Source organism: Myodes glareolus, chromosome 4 (genome assembly GCF_982192425.1).
Source record: "Myodes glareolus chromosome 4, mMyoGla1.1, whole genome shotgun sequence".
Lineage (NCBI taxonomy): Eukaryota > Metazoa > Chordata > Mammalia > Rodentia > Cricetidae > Myodes > Myodes glareolus.
This window is the reverse complement of record NC_142029.1, coordinates 62,252,378-62,276,416: the sequence shown is the minus strand read 5'-3', so window position 1 is coordinate 62,276,416 and position 24,039 is coordinate 62,252,378. Positions and strand designations below refer to the sequence as shown.

General features: G+C 45.5%; 1 protein-coding gene and 1 long non-coding RNA gene across 8 annotated transcripts in view; one reads left to right on the top strand and one right to left on the bottom strand.

Annotated features, from left to right (window-relative positions):
* The window catches only part of Tmem108 (transmembrane protein 108), a 281,925-nt gene that overhangs the window by 180,233 nt on the left and 77,653 nt on the right, over window positions 1-24,039 (top strand). The gene's annotated exons all lie outside the window — the stretch shown is intronic.
* Window positions 13,737-23,352, bottom strand: LOC125388926 (uncharacterized). The gene is made up of 3 exons (XR_007228359.2): window positions 23,240-23,352; window positions 14,274-14,448; window positions 13,737-14,033 (listed from the first exon to the last, which is right to left on the bottom strand). It is a non-coding gene; the product is annotated as an uncharacterized LOC125388926 (long non-coding RNA).

The following is a 24,039-nucleotide window of genomic DNA, read 5'->3' as shown; positions in this document are numbered from 1 at the left end:
ACATTCTGGCTTTGATGTTCCACCTTGAAGCTATAGACTGTTTCCTTTTTACACACTGTCCTTGATGAGTATGTCCTTGCTGTGTCCTTGAGGATCATCCCAGCTCTGGTAGAAGTGAGCTGCCCTGTGTGGTAGCCACCAGACACATGAAATTACTTAATTAGAACTAGAAAAGTTTGAAGCTAGAGTGTTTGAAGTCAGCCTGGACCACACAGTGAGACCTTGTCTCAAACAAATAAGCAGAAATTGTCCTTGAGCTCCCTATGGTGGACTGACAGACAGCATCCCAGCACTGGACCAGTGACAGCGGCCTGCAATGTTCAGAGCACGGGTGGAAGGGACGCGGATGTCATCACATTGTCTGAGGCTGTGGTGCAGTAATTCAGAGTCCTGCATTCCAAGAACCTCTGCGACACAGTCTTCTAGAACTTACCTTGAGGCTTTCTCTTCCCATCTCTGTTGGCCAACCTTGGCAAGCAGAAGTTCAGCAAAAAGTATCCAGGTGTAGGTTGCCATGTAAGGAGCTGGGGTGGGGAGCTGTCTCCTAGGGAGCTTTCGTGGAGATCATGGATGTGGATGGAGCGTCCTGCTGTTTTCTCTCCTGGTTCTGTGTTTCTCATATCAGGGTGAATAGCAGGGAAACTGCACACTGCATTGGTGAGCTTGTCATAGAAACACCTTCCTAGGCTAGAATGAACACTGATTGTGTTGTTTGTGAGACAGCATCTTGCTATATAGCTCAAACAGGCCCTGAACTTTTGATCCCCCTGCATCTGCTTCCTTAAGTACTAGGATTAGAGGCATATACCACAAGACCCAGCTTAAAATTTAGCATTGTGTCTTGGGCTTAAGACTAGGGGAGGGGGTTGTCTGTCTGTCTGTGTGCACCTGCGTGCTATTGCCCACACAGGTCAGAAGAGGGCATCAGTCCCAGAGAGCTGGAGTTCCAGGAGGCTGTGAGCCACCTGATATGTATGTTGGGAACTGAGCTCAGGTGCTCGGCAGGAGCATCATGAGCTCTTAGCCACTGAGCCACCTCCCCAGCCCCTTAGCTGTTAGTTAAAGTAGCTGTATATGAAACATTTCTGTACTTTAAAAGAAAAAGCTTCAAAGACATCATTCATTATACTGTTTGTTGTCTTTATGTAAGCACTTATAAAATAAAAACATCTTAAAATTCAGTATTTCCTTTTTTAAAAAATATTTATTTATTATGTATACAATAGTCTCTCAACGTGTATGTCTGCAGGCCAGAAGAGGGCACCAGACCTCATTACAGATGGTTACGAGCCACCATGTGGTTGCTGGGAATTGAACTCAGGGCCTTTGGAAGAGCAGGCAGCGCTCCTAACCGCTGAGCCATCTCTCCAGCCCAAAATTCAGTATTTCCATAAGTGCTTCTGAAGTGTTGTCCAAAGAGGCACTGGGGTGAGTTAATGAGTGAGTTGTGTGAACAAAAACTAGAAATGAGGCTATAACAGGACCTGGGTCACCGCAGACCTGTGTGAGACGGTGGGTTGAGCAAGCAGGGGCAGGTGTCTCCCAAGCTTCCAGGGTGACGGACGAGTTGCTGTTCACTCATAATCCCAGAGCAGCTGGCGTCATTCATTTCTTCAGCCAATGCTCAGTGGCACCTGCTGTGTGCCAGGTACTGTGACTGGCATAAGGATGCCAGAGCGGCTCATCCTTCTGCCTGTGGAGAGCACGTCGCCTGGTGGAAGTGCCAGACAAATAGATGATGACGAGATGCTCTAATAAACATGGTGATGGAGATGTGCCCGGCATATCATGGCAACCTACGGAAGTGGCATCTGGCCAAACCTTGAGAGTGGAAGCCATTAAAGGCCTCCTCGGGAAATTGAATGGAAGGCTGATTCTTGAAGGATGAATAGGATGGGGTGTCCTAGAAGAGGAGTCAGCACTGTGAGAGCTGTGCACTGTGTCCACGACAGGCATGCGTGACACTGTGTCCAAGACAGGCGTGCGTGATATAGGTGTACAAAACACTGTGTCTAAGGCAGGCATGCATGACACTGTATCCAAGACAGGTGTGCATGAGACAGGTGTACAAAACACTGCACAAGACAGGTTGATTACTGCTGTACAACATCTCCCCAAGGCTCAGCACCTGAAGGCAATAGGCATCCTACCTGTCCAAGGGCCAGGAACTCAGGGATGCCTCGGCTTGGAGGTTCTAATTCAGTATCTTGCACACAGCAGCTGTCGAGATGTCAGCAGGGCCCGCAACTCCCAGAGGCTAGATGAGAGCTAAAGGATATGCTTCTAGAATGCCCCACTGGTTGACAACTATTGACAGTACCATAGTTGTCTCATCAGTACACCCACGTAACAGCTGGCTTCTCCCAGTATATGTGGAAGTGTCTAGATGAAGGAAAACCAAGACGTCTTAGCACTTCATCATCCAAGTCCCACAAAATGTCACTAGCTACCCAGATCAGCTCTGTTAAGTAGGGGAGGGGACCACACAAGGACATGAAACACAGACCATTAAGGAGACGCTGAAGCTGGGCACCACCCAATGATATAAAACTTGAGGTGGACAGAGGAAGCTGGCCAGTCATGATGGAACCCAGCATCCAAACATGGACTCTGGTGCTGTAGCAAGGGAATCGATGATGTCAGATTTGGGCAGAATAGGGAATGGGCTTGGACAAGCAGGCTAAATGTCCAACAGGATGACATGAGCCTATCTCAAGCATGGCTACTCAAAGTGTGAGTGTTATCTGTGAACAGGTAACATTGGCATCACCTGGGAGCTTGCAGGTGTGCGGAATCCCAGGTTCCAGCCCAGATGTGCTGAACTGAATCTCATCTCTGTGACCCCATTTGAGAAATGCCTTAGTAAAGACTGCTGTATATAATAGTGATGAATGCTGATGCTAAGGAAGTTAGAAATTGAGGCTGACTCCTGAGTCGTCCTTCCTCCACCTCAGAACTGGCATAGGCCCTGTACACAGTTTCTACTAGAGTCTACAGAATGGATCCCAAGAGCTTTGGGCATTTACACACCATTACTAATGATGTGAGATGATCTTATACTTAGACTTCCTTTTTTATTATGAATCATGACCATGTAAACAAATGATGCCCAGAAGGGAAACCTACTGAAAGCTGCCACCCCACTGTGAAGAGTGATAGGGTTTTCCAAACAGCACGTTTGTTTCATCTTTGAACCGACATAACAGGATACTTGCATTTCCAAAATTGGGATCATGATGCATGCACTAGGAGAATAAAGAGGAACTTGGAAAACTACTAGATAATTGCCCATTCTGGAAAGTTTCCTGATGTCCAGATGACCTTCCCAAGCATTATCTTTTCTGGAATCAGACGTGGAGCCAATTAACTCCTGGGCCTCTCACAGCACACGTTTGCCAGGAAATCCATTATTTGTGTTCTGGCCAACAGGAGACCCATCCAGCGGCTTTTACACTTCAGGACAGTCACGTTGTGTGATGTCCTCTTGGCCTGCTGGCTGGCAAGTACCATCTGTCATCGTGTTTCAAGTGTCAGGTTGGTGCCTCTCTTCCCCTTTTGCAGTTAGAAAAATTATAAAGTTAATTGTGGATCTCGGGACTCAGATAAGCCAGCTCCAGGGGGAAAGGGGGGAGAGACAGGAGGATTGGAGGGAGAACGATAGGAAGAACCCTACCTCAAAACACTAATAAGCCTTGCACTGTGAGTTTGCTTTATTCATGGAAAAGATAGAGGTTCTCCTGAGATCTTTGAATTCTTTGGTGGCTACTGATTTAAGACCTCTGGCAGAGGTCAAGTCTCATTCTTCTCCTGCTTGTGTAGGTCTCTATGCTACTAAAGAAGAGATCCTTTGTATAAACTCACCAAAAGAGCACAGGGTGGCTGGCTCCAGACACCTCATCCCACCCACCCTCACTAGAAATTAAATGGCTTCACTGGCATCTATCCAGAAGAGAAGGAGCTGGGAGGAGACTGGTTCTCTCTTCTTCTTGATCCTTCTGCAGCCTCTGTGCTCCAGCCCCAGATGGATTGGTTCCCAATGTGCCATTGGTCAGTTGTAGAGCCAGTTGGGGTTGGCATCTCACAGTGAGACAAAGATGTCCACTACCGTCTATGCTGGACACATACCTGACCACCAAATGCAGGGTTCCCATGGTCAATTACTTGACCCTTGGTGGTCAGTCTCTGAGCTGTCTGTCTCTGTAAACAACATGGCTGGGCTTTTGAAGACCCTGCACTTGAGTGGACAGAGGGGTTCTCTGTGTGACGGTGCCCATCTTGAGCTTCAGGGACTCCCAGGTCAGCACCCCACTGCACTCTCAGGGAGTGTTGAAGATAACTCCTTCTCTGTCCTTACGTGGAAATGAGTTCCAGAGGGAAGAGATAGTAAGTTACTGCTGAGTTGTGTAAAAGGTAGACTTTATGTTCTTCCTTTGCTTGTACCCTAATTGATTATAAGTTGACAGTTGAGTTGGGAAACTTTCAGGAAGGAAAGAGGTGACTAGGAGGAGTGAGGTGAGGGCAGAACAAAAGAGTGGGAAGAGACAGGGAAAGTTCAATGCCACAGTATCATGTGTCTGCTTCCATTTTTTTTTTTAAGAAGCAATACCGTTTTGGGGGAAGAGGAGAATTGGTAGACGCGGAACAGTAGTGTATAATGAGATTGAATAATGGACAAACACAGTAACACGTACATGAAAAGGCTCTAATAAAACTCAACATTTGAGTGCTAATTTTGAAAATTCTCTAGGGGTTGTAGAGATGGCTCAGCAGTTAAGAGCGCTGACTGCTCTTCCAGAGGTCCTGAGTTCCCAGCAACTACATGGTGGCTCACAGCCATCTATAATGTAATCTGATGCCCTCTTCTGGAATGTAGGCAGATGTACGGTGTGTGCAGGCAGAACACTGTATACAAAATAACTAAAACATTAAAAAAAACTTCTCTAAAAAATAAATGTTTGCTTTTGAAACATTCTTTGAGGGATAGAAGAGATGGATCAGTGGTTAGAGCACTCACTGCTCTTCTAGAAGACCTGAGTTCTGGTTCCAATACCCTCATCAGGCAGCTCACAACTGCTTGTAACATCAGGGGCTCTGACGCCCTCTTCTGGCCTCTGTGGGTACTTACATGCATTTACTGTAGCATTCATACACATCCACCCATACATATAAAGTAAAAATAAGAAGAAATTATGGAAGAGCTTCTTTGAGAGTCAAGAGAATCAGATGTCCAAGCATCTGTGCCCTTCCCCACCCCTGGCCAGCTTTCAGGTCCTCCTGCCCTGCTCAGATGCTTCATTGCATGGCACTGATCACGTTGTACAGGATGATGTCATTCACCTACTGTCCTCTTCCTTCCACCTGGGTACACTGCTGTATCTCTGGCACCTGGAGAGTCCCTGACCTGTGGTAGGCACTCCATGTGTACCACTGGAATAGGTGGGTGACAGTGAAACTCCAAGTTAGTAGCTTGTACACACAGTCAACAGGGACAATATGGAACCTGAACCCAAACGTTCAGTCTTTCCTGCCCTGCCAGTACTTTTTGGCTGCTGGAGTGGTGGGTAGAGTCTGGGGTTTATTGGTCCCAGTGGCAGAAGGTATTTTCTGAGTCCTATCCACAAGTAATGTGAGCATCGTCTGCGCTCAAAGAGATCTTGGCAGCCAGAGGTGGTTGTGACATGGTTTTCTTGGTCATCAAGGCCAATTTCTACTGCAGGGTTTTCTGATTCTTAATAAACTGCCTCTTTGGAGAACGCTGCCCCCACCACACATATATACAGTCTTTCGAGCTCCAAAATCAGCCCTCAGTTCTGTCAGGAAAGGGTTCAAAACCTTGTCCCAAGCTCTCTTTGATACAGCCTGGGAAAGAGGATTCCTAGTAATTATCAGTCCTCTGAAGCTCCTGAGCTATCCTTTTGATGGACCTATGAACCATCCTGGTTCTTTACTCTTTGGGCTTGACCACTCTGGTTACTTCAGATAACCAAACCGTTCTCTTGAGGATCCCCAAGAACCACTTCAACATCTGTCTAGTCCTGCCATGTTCTTGTTCCTGCTCAGACCCTTTACCATCCCAAGGGGCCTCGGGTGGTTGCAGAAAGCAGACGGGACTGAGTCACTGGTTGAAGAAGTAAAGCTTTGCTTTAGGGGCACTGGGATCTCCAAGACAGGAAAGCAAATTGGGAGGCTGTTTGGGGGCAGGAAGGGAACCAGTGTGGGGTAGGGCGTGGGAAAGGGCTGTCTAGGAGAAGGGATCTATATTGTGAAAATGCCATAATGAAGCTCACTACTTTGTATGCTATCTTCAAAATTAATTTCTAAGTGAAAAAACAAAGTTTGCCCTAGAAGGCAAAGAACCAGGCAACAGGAAGGGAGCTGGAAAATAGGCAGGCTTGAAAACTCTGGAAAACCACGTTGTCTGGGGAGCTGAATTAACTGCGTCATATTGTCATTAAAAAATATTGATTTTTCTTTTTTTGCCCACTGACGACTGTGCTCCAAATCTTTCTGACAAGGCCCACAAGCATATCTATTAGTAGGCCTGTCATTTATTCAATAGGAAAATTTAAACCCCATGTTGCAAAAGTGATTGCTTGGAAATAATCTCCAACACCGTGTTAAATCTCCAGAGAAAACTGCAGATGGCTTCTGCGTCTCTCTGCCCATTGGATGCTGCTCACAGGAGAGAGGGAGAAATAGCAGGAGTTCAGCTGGATTTCACAGGACTGCCCAGCTGGTGTACGAATTCAGGAAGTGTCTCATTTGCAGAGAAGAGGAGATTAACAGGCTCCACCAATTCCCCTGGGAGCCAACGTGAGCCAAGCTTGCTGTGACAGTTACCGATGGTCATGAGCCCTCCAAATTGTCCATTTTTTGTCTGGTCAGCTGGTCAGCTTCTTCCTTATCTGTGCACCCATCCTGCTGAGTCCCTGCCGCAGTGAAGCACACCGAGTGAGCAGCAGAGCCTCTGAAGGACCACTGTTTTCAGAGACCTCAGATTCTCAGATGTGAGAAGCTTGGCAAGTCATCAGCAGCCATTGGTAAGATCAGATCAGCTGGAAACTGGGTCATGAGGTCAAGGACTGCACATCGGAGCTAAGGACCTAATGCCTGAGCTCAGAGCGTCAGTTCCCCTGACGGCCATTTAGAACCCAGATTATCATCAATAACAATGGACAGACTAGTCCCTCCCTGGGGTATTTTCTGTCTTAATTAGACATTCGTCTAATTAGGATATTCGTCTCCTGTCTCATACTTAGGACACTGAAGAGTAATGCTGATTCAGTTTTGTAAGAACGCAGATATTGTTTTTCTAAAGGAAACTAGTATATTTATCCAGTGGAAGGAATGATGTTTTCTTTTTCATATCAAGTAGACACAGTGTTACCCAGACAAGAAGACTTTCTTTCATTTGATATTCCAAAGCCTTGGGTTTTATCCATAGCTTGAGAATTATGGCCATGGTTGCCTAACAATAGCCAAACATCACTGAACCCATCCCCCAGCACCTTCCCCTTCTTTCCTGGACCTGAGTTTAGCAATCCTTGAACAGAAGACAGGTTGGGAGTGTTCACTGCAAAGGAGCCCTCCCCTAGGCTCTGAGAGCCTCTTCTGCATACCTATGTCCTGAGTGAGTCTTAGAAAGACTGTAAATCCTACTTTGGGCTTTAACTTTTTGCAAAGTGGGCAATTTTAGACTCATTCACCTCATTAATTATCAAAATGCCTCGCGTTAGAGTGCTCTGGTCCTCCCGTTTATAATAAAGACTACATTCCACTCCCCCTTTGGTGGTGGTTTAAATACATGGTTCACTCCCAGGATAGGGGAGAAAGCCAATGGTCAGAAATTAGACCCCTCAGCCTTAGCCAATGGCTGAGCCTCTAGAGCTTTCCTGCCCATTTGCTCCTGACAGTGACCTCCTGGGACTTGTTTTTCTTGTCTTTGTTAAAGACACTCTGGCTCAAGAGAGGTTAGCCTTTGCAGCTGAAACAAAATTCAAACCCAGCCACCCTGTAACTCCTTGCTTGCCTGTTGATGGTTCCCAGATGCTCAGCCAGTCTGTATGATTGAGCGAAGGCAGCCAGTGCCTTCAGACTCTTAATCTCCCTGCAGAGCAGGTGCCTCCCAGCCCCCACCCTCGCCCAGCTGTAAATGCTCCCTCACTTGACCCTGGCCCTTCCAAGATAGGAATGGACATAGGTCCAGTAACTGATGCGGCTCATGTGATAATCTGAGCCCTCACTGAGACTGGCAGAAGACACAGGACATGGGTTTCTCTTCTGTGTAGGTATGAGGGAGGTATGTATGGAGGCTAGAAGACTTCTAGGATTGCCTCTTAGCAGTGGCCTATGACCTTGTTTTTTGAGAGAAGGTCTATCTCTCAACCTTGAGCTCATTCATTAGGCCAGGCTTGCTGGAGACTCTCTTTCTGAAGTAAGGGACCCTTGCACCCTTTTCCAACGGTGCCAGACACACCCGTCCTCCTCTGAGATGTGATTTTCCCATCCCTCACCTATTTCTAGACGAAGGAGGGGCCTACATCAAAGTCTGCATGAAATTCAGTGCTCCGATCATGCTGAGAGATATCAAATAGAAATTGGGAATGAATAATCTTTTTCATTTGCTTCTCTGATTCTCGCCAAGGCCGCCCTTGACTTTCCTGCTTCTCTTAGCAAAAACCATGAAACTGAGAGCATTAGATTCCAAATGTAATCTTAGAAGACGTGATAGCTAATAGATCGTTTGGAAGGAAATAGAATAGACAGTAAGCCAGGAGTCAGGTGACAACTCCAGTTTCACACCCAACTGCCCACATGCGCCAGGCAAGTTCTCACCCATGTCCCTAGCTGGAAAGTAAGTACCTTGGCTAGTTATTCTCAAGAGCAGTGAAATAAGAGTCACAAATATAATTTTAAATTTTCTAACAGCCACATCAAAAATGAGTTAAGGCAGGTGAAATTAATCTTTAGTAACTGATTAGTCCTATTGTATACAAAACGTTCTTCCAGCACGTCACCTGATAGGTTTACATCAACTTTGCATATTAAGTGTTTGAAATCTAATGTGTGTTATATACCTACAGATCACCCAAGTGCAGAGTGGACACATCTTTTGGCTCGTGCCTAGTCTACTGGCCAGGAGAATGATAATTTGATTTCCAGCTTATTTATTTCTTCCATCGTCCCTTATTTAAAACTCACAAGGTCAGATGTGTAATTCTGAACTTTCCATATTCTGAAAAGCTAATGCAGTATTTGCATATTCTGTAAACCCCCTAGTGGGGGCAGGTTCTGGAACAGCACTCCATAATCAAACAAATAAATATTTCTGTAGTGAGAAGTGTAACAATGTACACCGAGTGAGATAAATAAAGGCAAAAAATAGCATCGCGGAGGCTGCTGCTGCTGCCTAGTGAGGTACAAAAACCTCACAGGGCTTTGTTTTGTTTTTGTTTTAAGAATTTTGCCTTTTTAAATTATAAATAAAGCACTGTGGGTCCATACCATGCACATTGCATGGGCTTAACTGTGGTGTGTACTTAGTTATCTTAGCAGAACTTGGCCCAGCACTAATACAATAGTGTAGTCAGACACTTGGTGGATGTGACACTCAGCCTTCTTGTCCCTTAGTTTGAACCTCACCAGTGACAGCAGCTGAAAGGGGATTCAAAGGCCCAGACTTCTGACTAGCAACTACTACACAGGATGCTAGTTTACTAGAAATAAAAATTTAGTATTAGCCTGTGGCATTCAAATCCGGTAAAGTTATCAAACATTCTGCTAGACCGTGGTGTCCCTGATGGGTTCACTCGGGTAACTCTCCCATGTCAAAAGCTGTTCAGCTAGCAGGACACGGCTTCCTGCAGGGCTGGCCCAGGAGGAATGGAAAGAAGATCTTCAGGGTCACCCTGCATCGTGTCTGCTCAGGACGATGCAGAGCAACCTCAGAGGTTGAGGAGAATGGAAAGCTGGCTTCATTAGCTCCAGAATCCACACTGCATGTGGCACTTCCCTTCCTCACATAGGGGAGGTCACTGCAGGCAGCACTTTAGTGAGCCAAGTGATCTAGCAGACAGCCTTCACTGCCCCGAAATCCATAAGAATCTTGTCAGGTCATGAGCCGCTAATCCGTCATGCAGTCTTTGATATGGAAGCTTCTGGACCTCCACCAAGGATTCCAGAAAGAAAACCAATGAGAGCAACCTGGCAGTGGTCACAGATTTTCATGCATAAGGGTTGGGGGTAGTGTATGTTTGTTGAGAGCACAACTCCTTCTCTGAATGACTCTGAAATTCACAGGTGCCTAGAGGAAGTGCTGTATTCCAAACTGTCTGGGCCATCCAGATGCGCTTGCATTTGTAGCGGGGTTCAGCTGCTCTGAGCAGGTGCCTTCCCAGCATCCCTCTTCTGCACAATGCATCTCAGTGTCACCAGAGCTGGACAGATGTGACAGAGAATGGCATGGTAGCCACTCATTCCACAGGTTCCCAAGGACTTCTATGACAGCCTGTATGCTACAGTGAGTGATTCGGGAGAGCCAGCATCAACCTGGCAACCACACCAGATTACAGGAGGTTAACAGGGCACACCAAGCCCTGCCCTATGTTGGCCTTGAACCCTGGCTCAGACAGTAAGTTTCTGGAAAGGCTATTATAGACACAGCTGGTTGGATTGGGATAAAGAATGTTCCTTAGAGAGGAAATATTGTCACTATAAATCTTGCTGGGCATGGTGGCACATGCCTTTAATCCTAGCTCTCAGAAGGCAGAGGCAGGCAGATCTCTGAGTTGAGGCCAACCTAGTCTACAGAGTGAGTTCCAGGACATTGAGGGCTACACAGAGAAACTCTGTCTCAAAAAAGAAAAAAAGTTTTGACCATCACTGAACTATGGTTAGATAAGAAAATGCCTTTGTGCCAACACCAGTGTGAAAGGTTATAATTTCAAATGCTCCAGAAAAAAATAAAAAGCTATCTTACACATGCTCACATAAATGGGGCTAAGTTAATTATTCATAAGTATGTGAAAGGGGTACAGAAGTTATTTCAACTTTTTTCTGAATTCTTTAATAAAAAAAATAGCAAAGAATGGTGGCCTAACTCCATCCAAAACCAGGTGTTCCAAAGGGACAGCCACAGGGTACGAGAGGATCCATGCTGCCTCCCCAAATCAGGATGCAGCTTGAGGTGGCTTTAGGCCTCTCCCCCTTGGCCTGCACTGACTCATTTTCAGGGCCTTAGTGAGGGGCTCCACATAAGACCAGTGCAGCTGAGCCTCACTTTCCTCATCCTGGAAATGGGGGTACTGTCACCTCACAGCCTTCCTGTTAGGATCAGCGGTGGGGCTGGCAAAGCTCTAGACTAAGGCTGTATCCTTCAACCACATGGGTTTGTGTTTCCATAGAAACACGGCACTCCAGCCTGCTGGCCCAAGGGTCCTTTGTTTTCACTGGGCACAAGGAAACAAATATACCGAATTGGTACTCAGGCTCTGCCCTTTCTGAAACCCTCTGATTGCAAACCTTGTGCAAAGCCGGATGTATAAGGACTCCGAGCCGTGTTCCCAAGCAGGGTTGGCTTCCCAGTGGGCATAATCATTTCGGACCAAATCACGGCGGCAAGCTCTTCCTAGAATGCTTTGGAAAATCATTTTCTTCCTCAGCTGCCACACAGCACGAGAAGAAAGGCTGGGCTATGGGCTCAGAGGTTTGCAAAGGATGAAACAAGCACAGGACTTTGACCTTCAAATGAATGACCTCGCAAAACGTGGGGGGTAGAAGTAGAGAGGAAAATTATCTGGGGCCGTGAGTGAACTATAATGATCTGGGACTCGGATCAAAAGTCTTGGATGAAAACGCCACTACGAGCCGGGTTATTTGTGAAACGGGAACCCTGATGCTTAATCCAGTCAGTGAACTGAACAAAATAGAGGGCTGCGCGTAAGCTGTGGGCAGTAAGTCCATCTAAGCAGAGGGTCCCAGTACTCGGGGTAGTTAAGCAATGGCCTCTCTCTAGCCTGGAATCAGGATCTATGTTTGAACCCCCTTCCCAGGTCACTCAAGTGTCTGTGGAAGTGTGTGACGCTCTGGGGGGAGCTAAAACACCTCCCCCAAGTTGATTCTTAAAGCTCAGAGCAGGGCCTTCAGAACGGCAGATGGAGCAGTACCGCTGTTCCCGGTGTGGTCTGTTCAAGATACAAACTATGTCTTGCCCACATCTGGTGCCCTGCCCCAGCTTCTGCCTCTGCACAGAGGTCTGAACACATGGGAGTGTGGGTAGGGGTCAGAAATGCCTGTCTGCAGATGGATAACAGCGGTGCATTTGGACACACCTGTTAGTCCTAGAGTCTGAGTTGATCTGAAAACCATGGTGTTCATCATAAGAACACAGTGGTCTTAAGAGAAGGGGTGTAAGGACCCAACCTATGGTCAACAGCATGGAAGAATCGGACAGTCTGTCCATCACCCTTTGCTGCCAGAATAAAAAGCTGCCATGACCCCACATGACCCTACATCCTTCCGTTGGGTAAAACAAAGGCTCCTAGTTGTCAGTTGCCTGCACGTACTTGACAGTGAGCCCAGACTTGGTTGATTGAGTCTGGGTGTCAAAGGCAAGAGCTGGGGAGCTGTTACCTATGTTCCCAGCACTTAGCGCACTATCTGGGCCCACTGAAGTGTCTGCTGACTTCATGAAGCCATGAAGCCTTCCACTGCAGTGCCTTAGAGACATTAAAGCACTCAGCAAATGCTTGCTGGCTGACTAGCTAGGAGAAGGTGACCTTCCTGCTAGGCATTTATGGGCTCAGAGCCTGTGAAGATATTTCATATGAGCGTCACCAACAACATGATTGATTCCAAAATATGAAAAATAAACTGTAAAGCCAACCTAGCATGTATAAGCAGTGGGCTAAAAAATAGTATGGCCTCAACTAATCAAGTGCCTCTTGACCCTTCAAGTTCCATAGCAATTGTATGGGACTTTGAGATGTGGAAGTGTTTTCTGCTAAATGTAGCATAGGGGAAGCCGTTTGAAATTGGTGTGTAGATCCCTGAAGGGCTTAAGGTGGCCCTGGTCATATTGGCCATGGGGAGGTCCTGCCCTGCCCACAAGTGACAGAGGGGGTTTGATGCTGTCTCTTTGAAGGGGACAGGAAGGCTCACAGGTAACATCCCAAGAAGGTGGCAACAGACCAGCAATTAAAAGGCTCAAACTTGATCCATATGAACTTAGACTCCTTCCCGAAAGAGAGATGAAGGAGAAATGTCCAACGAAGGCATCCAAAGAGGGAGCAGCATTGGCGGTTGAGTCGTTAAGGGCTAGGGAGAGTAATAAGCCTTTACCCTTTCTGTACTATTTAGGGCTTTACAAAATATAGCCATTTGCGCAATTTGAAGGTGTAGTGGGGATTTTGCAGAGTAAGATGTTGTGGTTATGTACCCCATGTGACTGACACAAGCAGGTAAATAAAAGGTCCGCTGAGAGCCTGCCCTCCTCTAATTAACAGCCCAGCATCTTTGCGAGGAGGTTGATGAACCCTCTGACCCATTGGTTGAGGGGGAGCATGGTAGTGGTAGTTGGGGAGGCAGACACCTAAGACTGCAAGAAATTAACGCCCCCCTATTCCAGCCTACTCAGGGCCCTGACAACCTTCACAGCTCGGGTCTTCATCGCACCCACATTCCAGTTTCATCCTCACAGCTCACTCCGAGAAATGACAAATTTCTCACAGACAGCACAATTTAATTGCAATTAATTCTTACAGTTTAATTACAGGAAAATGCTTCCTCCTCCCCTCAGAATCTGGGCAACCAGAAAGCTCACGTGACCAGCAGCTTTTCTCTGTAGTCTGCTTTATGAAATTGAAGCAAGTAAGAGGGACTCAGGGAACTCTTCCAAAACTCCCTCTTTTGAGCCCTGCGAGGGCCCCTGCAGATGAAGCTCAGTGCTCGCACCGTCAGTGGCTATGGTAACCGGTAGCGACTGTTGACAGCTGATGTCAAACCACTGCAGTAGATACTGTGGATTCCCTAGGTGGCTTTGGAGATTTCAAAGAAAGATAAAGTTAGAAGTGATTTTGAGTCATTTATTCTGTATTTTTTAAGAGCTACAATTCATCTTCCGTATATCTGGTACCATCTCAGAAACCAGGAAGAAAAAAAAAAGAAAACCTCAGCAGTGCCCTTCGTGGATGAAGCAACACAGGAAAGAGGCCCTGTGCAGTGTTCCCAGCCAGTCCATGTGGACTGCTGGACACCAGACTCACAGATGCATGTACCTGGTAGCTCCTGTTCTAGATGACTCAGGTGTAGCTCATTCCAATGGTAGTGTTTGGACCGGTGGGGTGTGGAAAGTAGTATGATGTCCAAAGGCTGGAAGTAAGTTTCTTTATCATCCTCCCCTTTGGTCTCCTCCTGGAGACCTGCTCCCGGCCAGAGAGGCAGCAGGCAGTCCTAAATCACACACACCATGTCAGCAATGCTTGGCCCCTCTAGAGCATCACCCTGCCTGTCTCTAGAGCATCACCCTGTCTGCCTCCGCAGTTACCTCCTTCCCTCCTTAGGTAATAAACAGAAAAGACCATCTCAAGGGGTCAGTAAGAACCAGTGTCCTTGTCCTCTTTCAAGCTAACTAGCTTTCTAAGTCTGTCCTGAATGTGTGATGGACTTTGTCCATGTCCGTGTCTGTCTGTGTCCATGACTTGAGTTCAGATCCCAACACCCATATAAAAATCTGAGTATGGATACACATAGACACACACACACACACACACACACACACACACACACACACACCTCCTGCCCCAGAGAGACTTTGAATATTGAAGGATTCTCAAGGAAAGGGATAACAAAGAATCGAAGGTGCAGCAAAAAAAAAAAAAATGCCACATTTAGCTTTCCCATGTTTATGAAGGAGACTTTCAGATGTCATTCACATGTCATTGCCTGCATCCGCCTCAGGCTTCAGCCAAGTAGCAGTGATGAGCTCTCAGGGATATTGTGGTCCTGAGCTTGCCCGTGTACCCAGTGCAGGTTGTTACTCCAGATCCGTTATGAGCTGGATCGTGTTACTTTCCTCTGCATAATATTTTTTGTTTCCTTCTCCAATCCAGTGTTTTCCTCAGGCTGGCATCTAGTTAATCCGCACTTCAGTATCCTGTGTCTTGTTCAGCAGCTGGATGTTATGCTCCTCTTTACCTTAAAAACAAGGAGAGAAATTGGGCATATAAGCAGGTTAGTCTCCCAAAGGCCCATAGCAATTTTGTTAATTCACTACTCCATAGCGGAGTACTACACAGCAGAAAAAAATAAGGGTATCTTGAAATGTGTGGGCAAATGGATGGATCTAGAAAACATCATAGTGGGTGAGGTAACCCAGACCCAGAAAGACAAATATAATATATACTCACTCATAAGTGGCTTTTAGACATAAAACAAACAAAAAAAAAAGTCTACAATTCACAACCCCAGAGAACCTAGACAACAAAGAAGACCCAAAGAGATACAGGTATACATAAATCTAATCTACATGGGAGGTAGAAAAAGACAAGATCTCCTGAGTAAATTGGGAGCATTGGGATCATAGAGTATAGGAGGTGGGGAGAAGGGAGGGGAGCAGAGAAAAAATATGTAGCTCAATAAAAACAATAAAATATAATTCACCACTCCAAACAGTTCTATGGAGTGAGTGAATCATCCCCCTTCCCCCTCCCAAATATTCTTACTTATAAACTTACTTTAATAAAGAGTCAGCGCTGACTATATATCCAGGGGTAGAGTGATCTCGTGGGTCCATTAACCCAGTAAAGACTGTTAAAACAAGGCGCTCTGTAGCCGCAGTTTGACACAATAGTGTGTGTGTGTGTGTGTGTGTGTGTGTGTGTGTGTGTGTGTGTGTGTGTGTGTGTTTGCTCCCTGAACAAGCTATTGACAAATGCGATTTGACTGGGTCCCTGTCCTCTGGAAGTTGTCGTGGAGGTTAATATTGCCACTTCCAGCCAGCTCACTCTGTCTGCCAGAATATTTTCTTTGACTCCTTTGTATGGAATCACTGGTCATCTGCAAAGAGGGGAGGCAAGGAAATTATGATATAATTAGTGACAGACGACAGTAAACACAAACACTATAGAGAGGGTGTGTGGATTAGGTTTCAACGCAACTGCCCAAACTAGACATGCCCGTCACCTAAAGAAACAGATGTCTGTTACTAATGGTTTCATTGTAAATTTTACCCATGAGCTAAATAAAACTCCAAGAATTTAGTTAGGCTTTCATTCCGATGGTTCAGTCGAACACACTCTTAAGTCAAACGCGTGGGTCAATAATTTGTTTAACCTTGTTGGACATGGATAATCACTTCAGCTTGAAAGCTAGGAAGTTCAAGAAAGGTGAATGGAGCATTCTGCTGCTGTGGCATGAAAGTCAAAGGCATGTTTAATGTCCTCATCAGCATCCTACGCTCCCCAGGGAGCTTGACTGGATCGAAGATGAGGGACCACTGGCCCAGAGACTCCACGATAGGAACAGTTTTAGTTACATTTTCATCATGCCCCAGGAGGGAAGGGGGACACTTCTGAAATCCTTAGTAGGAAACATTTATTTGTTCTTGTGTTCATTTGTAAACGTCATGACTTAGCAATTGAGATTGGCAGCTGTGCCCCTCACATTCCAACGTGATTCAGGGTAGTTCCAGGAAATCTGGACCTCCACTGCCCTATCCAGATCTTTCCTGATTCTTCCACAATTGTGCTACAACAGATAATCTCTATTCTGATGCACTTAATTAAGTAAAATTCCATAATATCCAAAGTGCCAGGAGGTAAGAGAGAAAGATCTATATGCAAAGAAATCAGATTAAACTTGATGTGGTTTTCCTGATTATTAAAAAATAAACGTTTTAATGCCATCTATCCTCGCAGGTGAGGACATAGAGGTTCCTTAGGAAGAAAATGTTTGCTAAATATAGTCTGCCCTCTGTAGCCATCCACAAGTTCCTCACCTGGGGGTTCAGTCAAACACAGATTAAGCATAAGATTGCAGAGTACTTACACCTGTACTATGTACAAACTTCTTTCTTATTATTAATTAAACAGTACAGGACAACAACTGTTTACATTATATTCAATATTGTAAGTAACTCACGTGATTTAAAGTGTCATGAGGATGTTCATGAGTCATATGCAAATAGTGTTCCATCTTATGTAAGGGACTTGGGCATCCTTGGATGTCGGGTTAGGAAGACTCCAGAACCAATCCTCCAAGGACCCTGTGGCTCACTGCATCTTGTCAATACTCGCATTTGAACTCACCCCATTCCCCGTGAGCATGGGGCACTAACATAACACATTCTATCTGCGTCCCTAGAGGAGCCCGTTAGTATATATACTGTCATATGGTACACTCAGGGTCCCTGTCGCTTCCTGTGCTAAATGCTTACTTGTGTTAACTCCCTTAATTACTATATAAACTAACATAACTATATTCTGTGGCATGTTTATAGAGCCAGGAAAATGACTCAGTGGGTAAAGGAACTTGCTGCCAGACCTGAAGGCCTAAGGCCAAGCCCTGGAACCCACAAAGTAGAAAGAGAGAACTGACCCCCTACAAGTTAACGTCTGACCTCCACAGGTGCACCGTGGCACTCATACGCACACACACTAATGTGCACAGGACTAATGGATGCTTTAATGTTTACATATTTGCTAGGATAGCAGTGCACAGCTGCAATCCCAGCATTTAGAAGCTGGGCTGTGTGATGAGTTCCGTGCCAGACTGAGCTAGATAGTGAGACTGTCTCAAAAATACCAAGCAGAATATTTCACATATTGAAATAATTATAGATAAAAATCTGGGATTTTTGTCTATTTCTAGGAATCATGGCATGTGTGTGAGGCTAGTACAGGATTGCCCATGATTTGATATTCTGTCAGGCTTAGCGATAGGAATTGGGGATGTGCCCATGATTTGATATTCTATCAGATTTAGTGATAGGAATTGGGGATTTGCCCGTGGTTTGATATTCTGTCAGACTTAGTGATGGGAATTGGGGATTTGGCTTTTATTCTGAACACTTTTATATTGACTTGAAATTTCTTTAATAAACTGCAGGACTGCCCCACCCCACCAAGAATGCTCAGTTCCCGTGGGATGGCTCTGCAGGTAAAGGCATCTGCTCCAAAGGCCTGGTGATCTGAGTTTGACCTTGAGAACCCATGAGAGGGGAAAAGGAGTGAACTGACTCCCCAGAGTTGTCCTGTGACCTCAACATGTGTTCCATGGCTCCCAGGCAACCACCAGCATCCCTCAATGCATACGATAATAAATAATGTACATGTAAAATGGGGTGGAATGTACATCTAACATAGGCATGGTGTGGGAGGTCCTTTTGTCTGTGTGTTGCTTCTGTTGATTAATGAATAAAGAAATTGCCTTGGCCTGTTGATAGGGCAGAACTTAAGTAGGTGGGGAAGACAGAACTGAATGCTGGGAGAAAGAAGGGCAGAGTCAGAGAGAGAGAGATCATGGAGCCGCCAGAGTCAGACATGCTGGTGAACCACTGCCATGTGACGGTATACAGACTAATAGAAATGGTTTTAATTAATATAAGAGTTAGCCAATAAGAAGCTAGAACTAATGGGCCAAGCAGTGATTTAATTAATACAGTTTCTGTGTGGTTCTGGGCAGCCGGGACGAACAAGTGGGTTCCTCCTCCTACATAGGCACATTAAAAATATGGTATATATCACTCTTATTTAATATTTTCTTAGAAACTTGCTCAACTACAAAGTCCATGTGTGTGCAAGCATCTCTACATGGCCGAGACCCCACCAAGGCCTCTGCAGGCAGCGTTATAGGTTGACCTCAGTGCAGCACACTTTAGACTTGATGGAAGGGAGCAACCCTGACAGCGTGCAGACTGCTGGCTAAGCTCATAGCTCCCACGTTAGGTCCCGCTGGCCTTTCTGTGACATACCATCTTTGGGAAGGTGGGTTTCAGTGCACTTAACATGTGAAAAATCAGCATGGAACCAAAACTGAACTGAGGGTAACAGAGTCTACTTTAAGTCTCAAGTTTGAAAAGCCGTGTAATACCCAGCAAACACACATTTCCATTATTCCATTAACAACCAATTGCAAGGAGAAAAAAACCTCTCTTTTAGTTCATATCCATTTTATTTTCAAATGGCTAATAATATATGTTTCTTGAAGGTTTTTTTTAACCTAATATCCCCAGAAATTAAAAATGTTTTGGAAATCTGACACCATGCGCTACGATACAATATGATACCATGCAATACAATATGATACAATACTGCTTAAGGTGTAGAAACTGAAATTGGAGCTTCTCCATAGATTTGCCCTCTAAACCACACAAACATTCACTTCTCCACAAATGGCGAACACCATTTTGTTCCAGGCACTGTACTAGACAAAGCACACAGCAGTGACTAAGACCCCAGGTCCTTCCCTGAGGAGGCTGCCTGTGGGAACAATAGACAGTAGACAAGCTGAACAAGAAACATTTAGATCTGTGACTATCGCTGGATGGAGAACAGAGGCCTACCAAGGAGACAGAAAATGGGCAGAGAGTAGCTTGTCGGTCCGTTTTCTGTTGCTCTAACAAAATATCTGAGTGTGAGGTTTGAATGAGATTGGCCCCTGTGGTAGTCTGAATGTCACTGGCCCCCAAAAGCTCATAGGGAGTGGCATTATTAGTAGGTGTGACTTTGTTGGAGTGGGTTTGACCTTGTTGGAGGAAGTGTGTTACTGTGGGGGCGGGCTTTAAGGTTTCCTATGCTTAGGATACTAACCATTGTCTTAGTTGACTTCCTGTTGCTTGCAAGATACAGGGCTCTCAGCTACTATTCCAAAACCACGTGTGCCTGAATGCTGCCATACTGTCTGTTGTGATGATGATAATGGAATGAACCTCTGAAACCGTAAGCCAGCCCCAATTAAGAGTTTTCTTTATTAGAGTTGCTATTAGAGTTGCTCTTCACAGCCATGGAAACTCTAAGAAGCTCCCATCTCAGTGCTCGTCACCAGGGAGTGAAACTGCTTGAGGAGGACTGTCAAGATTAGGAGGTGTGGCCTGGCTGGAGGTGGTGTGTCGCTAGTTTGATGGTTTAAAAGCCCATACCAGGCCCAGTGCGTGTGTGTGTGTGTGTGTGAGCGCGCACGCATGTCTGTTTGCTGCCGTCAGATCAGAATGTAAAGCTCTCAGCTACTGCTCCAGCACCATGCCTGTCTGTCTGCTTCCCGTCACAATGGTCATGGACTCACCCTCTAAAACTGTAAGCAAGTCCTCAATTAAATGCTTTCTTTATGAGAGCTGCTTTCTTCATGGCATCTCTGTTCAGCCATAGGATAGTAACCAACACACTGGGGTAGTCAAGTCATAAGGAGAAGAGACTTCCATTGGCTCTCACATTCTCAGACTCATTTGGTTGGCTTTATTGCTTTTGGATAGATAGTGAGGCAGAATGTCATGGTGGGAAAAGTACAGTGGACAAAGCTGTTCACCTCATAGCAATTAGGAAGCAAAGAGAGAAACAGGAAGAGGAGTCCGGGTTCTAGAACACACTAGTGATCTAACTTCCTCCCACTAGGCCCCACCTACTGAAAGTTCCACCTTGTCCTTGTACTGCCACAGATGATTAGACCTTTGGGAACCATCTAAGATCCATAATAGGCAGGGAAGTGACATTTTAGACAAGGTAAACAAAGAAGACCACACTAAGATGGCAGTAAGATGGTAAGACAAGAAAGAGTCAAGGGGACTGTCAGCTGCTTGGTTATCTTTTGATGGAAAGAAACCACCTTGGGCTGGAGAGATGGCTCAGTGGTTAAGAGCATTGCCTCCTCTTCCAAAGGTCCTGAGTTCAATTCCCAGCAACCACATGGTGGCTCACAACCATCTGTAATGAGGTCTGGTGCCTCTTCTGGCCTACAGGCATACACACAGACAGAATATTGTATACATAATAAATATAATAAATAAATATTTTTTAAAAAAAGAAAGAAACCACCTTGATAGATTGATGCTTGATTTGGATAAAACTGTTCAAGCCTTGACATAAAATGGTAACAAACCAAACAACAGAAGTAGTCTGCATCCCATAAATAATGCAAGAAAAAGTTTCCTGGGATTCCGTCACTGTTCACTTCGTCCAGACGACCCTGAACTTGCAGTGTGTAGTAACCAAGACGACAGGGAATCATGACCACCCAGTGCTGTACCTCAGTCACAGTGGGAAACCAAGAGGGATCTGAGACTCTCATGCAAATAAGAAGTCATGGTGACTGTGAGTGGAACCTCTGAATGACCCAGGCTAGATGCTTCCAGGCTGAAATGGAACCCATGCTGCTGCCCTGACAGCAGCAGCTCACAGTGACAGTGAGCAATGTCTTGCTTGCTTCTGTATGGGATGTTTTCTGAGATGAGAGTTGAGGGCCATGAGGGGAAATTTTTTCTTTTTAATTGAGTCATGCGTAACCCTGGGGTGTCGATACTGAAGATGTTAAAAGTCGTTAAGAACTATCAGTCAAAACAAGCAGTGGAATGTTTTCCTTCTGGCACCCTTTTAAAGAAAGAACTTGTAAATGGAACTATGGGTGGAAAACAAAGTTTAAATTACCCATCATGGAGATTTTTACATAAAGCTGCAGCGTTGTGGAAGTGCGGGCTCCCATGAGCCTCAACCAAAGGTTTGTCCATCTCCTGTGTTTGTGCCTCAGCCTCTCTGCCCCTAATGAAGCCATCAAGTTCATTTCCACTGTGGCTCAGAAGCGGGTTCCTCACTATGTCGGGAAGCCTTCAGTTCCTACCTGTCAGCGCATCCTCTCTCCGCTCTGGATTCCTGACCAACCACAGCTTAGACTGTCATCATCATTTCCCTCTCCGCCAGCCCCACCCCAGGCCCCAGCAAGCTCAGGAACAATCCCATAGTAAATCATCTTCTACAGGGGTATTTGGCAGAACAAGCTCTGTAGTAACTTCCCCCGACTATCTGACTCTCCCCATCCTTAGTAACAACAGAAATAAATCTATGTTTAGTACCTTTGATATGAGGGTCATGAATGTGGGGGGGGTTGTTTTTGTTTTGGTTTGGTTTGGTTGTTGTTTTTTGATTTTGTTTTGTTTTGTGTTGTTGTTGTTGTTGTTGTTGTTGTTGTTTTGGCAGGGTGTTTGAGACAGTTTCTCTGTGTAACAGCCCTGGCTGTCCTGAAACTCACCCTGTAGACCAGGCCAGCCTCAAACTCACAGAGATTCACCTACCTCTGCCTTCTGGGTGCTGGGATTAAAGGCGTGTGCCACACCACCACCTGGCCCTGAATATGTATTTTGACAGGTACTCTGATGGCTTATAAAATACCTGATGGAGGTTCTTGATGAGAGTCACCAAGACCGTAAGGGAAGTGAAGGTAGTTTACATGTGGGCTGTGAGGTGTCTTTTATGAGACTAGGGACAGGAATGTGGATGAGGAAATCAAGGAAGTACAGGTTTTCATATTGATCTCCAAAAGCAATTTGATAAGGGCCAGAGAAGTAGTTCAGTTGGTAAAAAGTTTGCAAGGCAAGCAGGAGAGCTTGGTCCCCCTAGAACTCTCAAGTAAAAGAGGTGTGGTGCTCAGGGTTATAACACTAGCACTGAGGAGGTGGAGACAAGAGGACTAGCTGACATTCTAGCCTACCTGATCAGTTTGAGGCCAATGAGAGACAGTATCTTAAGAAGGATGGGTGGATGGATGGATGATGGATGGATGGATGGATGGATGGATGGATGGATGGATGGGTGGGTGGGTGGGTGGATGAATGGATAGATGTGAATAGTGCCTGAGGAATTATACCCACTATTGTCATCCAGCCTCCACATGAATGTGTACCACACACACACACACACACACACACACACACACACCCCTAGTATGGAGGGGCTATGTGAAGAGGAAGCTCTCTTATAAGTGTGTGGGCTAGAGAGATGACTCAGTAACTAAAATCACCTGATGCTCTTACAGAGGAACCCAGGTGATGGTTCCCTCTGTAACCATCACCCTCTTCTGACTTCCTTAGACACCTGCATTAACAAGATTCATATATAGACAACAGTATGCTTATATACATAAATAAATATGTTCTTAATATGTTCTTCAAACAAAGGTTTCACTTTGTTCTCTAGAGCTTTGTTGTTTTGACCCTAAACCAAGGTAAGGTTCTTGCTCAGACCTCATTTAGGTTCATCACCTTGGACTGAGTTGATGCCAAGTTTTCCTTTGTTCCCACCACAGGCAATTCTTGCTTGTTCCTCGATTTGGCACTGATTGCCACCATAAGAAAAATAACTAGTGTTGCTGGAACTCGGAACTGTGGGACAATTCTGTATTCTGTCAATTATGTTTTAAATAAACACTGATTGGTCAGTTAGCCAGGCAGGAAATATAGGTGGGACAACCAGACAGGAAGTAGAGGCAGAGCAATGAGAACAGGAATATTCTGGGACAAAGGAAGCTCTTTCCACAGTCCTGCCCAGACCATGGAAGAAGCAAGATGTGACCAGCCCCACTGAAAAAAGGTACTGAGCCATGTGGCTAACGTAGATAAGAATAATGGGTTAATATAAGTTATAAGAGCTAATACAAAGCCTGAGCTAATGGGCTAATCAGTTTATTATTAATATAGACTCTCTGTCTGATTTTCTTTGGGATCTAATGACTGTGGGAACCGGGCAGAACAGAAACCCCAAAAAGCAGGCCCTCATGCTACACGGAACTACAGTGCTTAAAAATATAGCAAGCAGGACCAATCCACTCCCAGAATGCTCTGTAACTGGCAGTGGGTTTGCATGGCTTTGCTTTTCAGCCTGGCCCCTGTGGGAGCCCTTCAGATAATCCCCCATGGAATTTTCTCAAGCATCATTCCCACACTTTAAAGTGCCAAGCCTTCTCATTCTTTTCTATATCTCCCCTGCGTGGAATTCTGTTCTTACCATGAATTTGATCAAGCGAAACTGTGTGGGATCTCTGAGCTTAGGTTAGGTAGCGCTT